This window comes from Poecilia formosa, unplaced genomic scaffold (genome assembly GCF_000485575.1).
Source record: "Poecilia formosa unplaced genomic scaffold, Poecilia_formosa-5.1.2 Scaffold99, whole genome shotgun sequence".
In the NCBI taxonomy this organism is placed as follows: domain Eukaryota; kingdom Metazoa; phylum Chordata; class Actinopteri; order Cyprinodontiformes; family Poeciliidae; genus Poecilia; species Poecilia formosa.
In genome coordinates this window covers 1,192,395-1,197,011 of record NW_006800038.1, presented here as the reverse complement: position 1 = coordinate 1,197,011, position 4,617 = coordinate 1,192,395, and positions in this window count along the sequence as shown.

Below are 4,617 nucleotides of genomic sequence, written 5' to 3'. Positions count from 1 at the left end.
AATTTGTTTGCAAGTTTGTTACATCAAGAATGCTTAACAAATCCTGGTTCACATTCTGTGGAAAAAAAATAAAAAACAGAAAATAAATCACCTTTTCCTATCCAATTATTAACCAGTTAATCCAAAAAATAATAGAGCAATTAGCCCTACATTGTATTGTACGATGGAGCAGTAGGGCCACGCTAAGAAACTCATAAAATTACAAGAATAAAGTCAAAATAAAATAAAGCATACATTTAAAATATTTTGAGAATAAAATAACAGAATGTAATATTACAACTTTATTCTCGCATTTCATTTATGTCAACTTTATTCTTGTACAACTTTACAATAATAATTTTACTATTTTTATTTTCTGAGCATGAAAGAAAGAACAGAGTTTTTCACATGTTGATGTTAGAAGCATTTTTTTAGCTACAGATGTATTCTTTGCTACAAATAAATCAATCACTAAAGGAATGCTATGTTCTTTGCTCTGTTGTAGCATTTTAGGCAATAAAATGTTTGATTTGTTATTTAAAAAGGAATTGAACTTGGTTTATTTGAATATTTTTAATGTATTTATAATAGTGTATAAAATCACTTAAATAATAAATCTGCAGCATTTGACCAATTTTTTAACCAATTGATTAACTGAAAGAATAATAAGAATAATTGATTACTAAAAGTCTTTCAGCTCTACTCTGCTGCAATGACACCCATTTGTATTTAATTTTCCCGTTTATTGGTTGAATTTTGCCACTAACAATAATCCAAACTGGGCGTGAAATCACCTCGACATCCCCAGCAGGTCGTCGTACGTCGTGGAGTTGGCCACAGGAGCGAAAGGCGATCTTCCAGGGGTTTTGTCTTGGTGTAATCGGACAGAGACATCATCTATCAAGAGAGGGGGAATTACTGCTGGTTAACAAAGGGAGATAAGATAATGAGTGGGCAGGCTGAGACCCAGTGAAGCACAGCTCGAGTTCCCATCCTGATTACATGGCAGCAACCAACTCCAAGGTGAAGAAAAGGAGAGGAAAAAGCTCAGTAAGCTTCAGGCGTTAGCTGCTAGCATCTTAAGTCAGTTTTTGATTTTTAATTTTGTAATGAGAAGAATAAATCAAGATTACCATCTCAGGTAAAAATGTCTAAAAATCTTTAAAGGTGATCAATGGTGTAAAATTCACTTTTTTCACATTTTTATACTTCAATTTGGGTCTCAACTTCACAAAATCTTTCTTACATAATGAGTCAGTTCTACCTACAATATTTAATCTCCCTTCAGAAAAAGCTGTTTTAGGGCATCTTGTCACTTTAAATTCAAATAAGCTTCTGCTGGCCACGCCCCCTAAACTCAACTCAACTTATACACTCGCATGTAAAAATGCATGCAAACCGATGAGCAACTATACAGCTATACATGTTTGAAAAGCGTTAATAGAGCCTCCTGCTCAACAAGAATGCAGTAAGTGGCTCCTGGATGGTAAGTCAACAACAAAACACTTGTCTTTTCCGGCTGCCATTGTAAAGTGCAAAACCAGCCAACTAAAAGTGCTGGAATTCTGCTGGAGTTGCTAGGTAACGGACAGAACTCTGCTGAGGTTGCTAGGTAACGGCACTTGTGACTTAACAATTGGGAGGTTTTTGAAACGGCTTCTTTTCCAGACACTAAAAAACATGACCTTATTGCTAAAAAAGTGATGGGTAGTTTTGTTTTTATGCCCTGGGGTGTTTATAGAAGCAGTAGAGACCCAAATGGAAGGACAAAAACATGAATTTTACATACCAGGTCTTGGCTAGGCTTTTACTACATAAACATTTAGAAGCTTATTTTTTCTCAAAAATTCAAGCAAAATCCACAAAAACACTTCAGAAAGCCTGAAAAAATCTCAGTCAGAAAAAGTAAGATTCAAAATTAAGGAATTATGAATGGATTAAACGTTTTATTCAAACCACAACCCAAATGTGAGCCTCACGTGTGGAAACTCCTCAGACACTGTGCTGACCTGCGTCATAGGAGATGTGCTGCCCTCTTCCCTGTGTGGAGCGCGTTCAGTCCTGTGACAGCGGCTCTGAGCCCCACGAGGCTCGGTCTGACCGGCACGCTCAGCCCTCACTCTCACTCCCTGACATGTGCCAGAGCTCACTAATCCTTCACTGACGCCGCGCTGCAGCATCACACTGGACAACAGGACAGTAAATGACCACCAAGCTGACCTCAGAGGGATGCCGGTCCTCACCGGATCAGACAGGCTCGTTCCCTCTGGAGGCCATGTTTGTTTACTACAACAAGGCTTCCCAAACTTTTCCATGCCTTCTCCCTCTAAAGAGCATTTAACCCCTTAGCAAACCTACAGACAATGCTACAAAATATGTAAACAAACATCTATGCCTGTTATAATAACAAATATTGATGGACGATAAATTGTCCCAGAAGTTATTGCCTTAAACAATAATATTAGTGTTGTTTTGAGACCATTTTCAGATAATATATGGCATAGTAATGAAAGAACACAAACTCAAAGATCAATAAACTTAAAATTCTAGTGAACATTTAACACTGGAACTGGAAGACATTTTAAATATCCAAAATAATCAAAAGAAGAAAAACAAATAAAATGAATTTTGAAGTTTCTGTCATCAACAAAGGAGTGCCTAAAAAAGCACAAGACTTTAGAGAAAAGAGAGAAACGATCCATCCATCCATCCATTAGGTAAGACCAACTATTTCTAGCTGGAACCTCTGAACCTCACACACTTGCTCAAGTTCCTTCCCCACCAGAGAGTTGGCACTCCACGTTCAAGGAGCCAACTTCTGTAGCCGAGGATCGGATCGCCAAGGTCCCCGCCCTCGACCACCACCCGCCCCACCCTTTGTGCCCCTCCCACAGGTGGTGAGCCCATGGGAAGGTTGATCCACTTCTCCTCTTCATCCGAGCCCAGCCACCAGGCGCTTGCCAACGTTCCCCACCTCCAGGCCTGGCTACAGACTTGGGCCCCGGTGGCCCGCGTCCGGGCATGGGAACACTACTTCCAGCTGTGTGGTTCATCATAAGGGGTCTTCGGGCTGCACTTTGTCTGGTTCCTCACCCAGGTCCTGTCTGCCTTGGGTGACCCTACCAGGGGCATGAAGCCCCAGACAGCATAGCTCCTACGTTCACAGGATGCTCAAACCCCTCCACCACGATAAGGTGGGAGTCTATGAAGAGAAACAATAAATCATACAAATGGAAATAATTTTATTCTTTTTATCTTTAATTGATTTATTGCTTATTGTGGCAGGCCTACAAACATAAACGTTTAGAATGTTTTTTATTCACTTCAACAATTACATTCATTTAGTAAAACTTTTACATTTGTTGCTTGCTTGACAAACAAAGCAGCTTGATAAATTTGACAGGCATCCAATCAGAAGATGAGCATCAGAGATAACAAATAAATTATTTTAAGTTATATTTCATTTATAAATTATTTTAAAAAGATTGAATAAAAGTAAACAAAAATTAAACATAACAAAATCTACAGGATTATTATTATTATTGGGGGGGGTTTTTTTTGCATATTTTTTCTCACCTTGCTACAACTTTCTGAGACCCTCACAGTGCCCCCTAGAGGCCCCACTTTGAAAAACACTGGACTTTACCACAGAGTGGATAGAGCGTTAGCCAACTGTCTTATGGAACATCATGGAGCATCGGTCAGGTTTCTTTATGATTTTAATGCTGCTGCAGGATGATGACAGTTGGAGATTTGGCTATTTGAAGATAATATTAAAAACGAGGAGGTGGCTATTGCTTTAATTACAGCTGAGCTGATTAGACAACAATGCATTAGTTAAAGGCGGGAAAAAGCATCTGTTTGAACTGAGCCGTAAGCTCCGCATTTTGTTTGCATTACTCATACAGAACAGCATCTGTGTCATTCAGAGATAAATCTGACCATCATTGGTCAGATTACAGAGAACATCATAATCATTACAGTCACTAAATTTAACTTGAGTTGCGTTGCAGGATTTGGGTCAAGCATCTGGAGGGTCCAGTTTGAGTCTAATATCAAACTGGATCAAACAATGATGTGGCAAAACTTGGATACATTTAGTGAAATTCACAAATATGTAACCTAGGTTCATCACCTTAGTGAAGTTGCCCCCCCCACCTTCTTCAAATGTAACAAAATTGGTGACAAACGTTTTACTGATTTCTGCAGCAAAAAAATAACTTTGTGCCGCTACCATTTTGAAGACAATAAAAGTTTCCAGAGGTCATCAGAGGTCAACCACCCCCAGTCCCCTTTCACATTTACAATTATTTTCAAAAGCAGTATTTGTGTTTGTAGGGCTACAATTGATTTGTTGTGCAATCACAGACATACCCAAATTTAAATAAAAGAAAGTAGTAAATCATTATCATTACTCATATTCTTACCTTGTTCTATTCCTAACCTGTCTGGACTGTTGGATGTATTTTTCATTCAGTTAATCATCATCCAGACTTTCCCAAAGTCTGATATCCTTCTCTTAAACACACCTTGAAGCTGGATGGATACGTCTGCTGAAGGTGAAAGCTGATTGGCTGCAGCCTCTCTGCTCTGACACATGATTTAAGGATCAGACTTCGACCCCCGCTTCTATTTCAG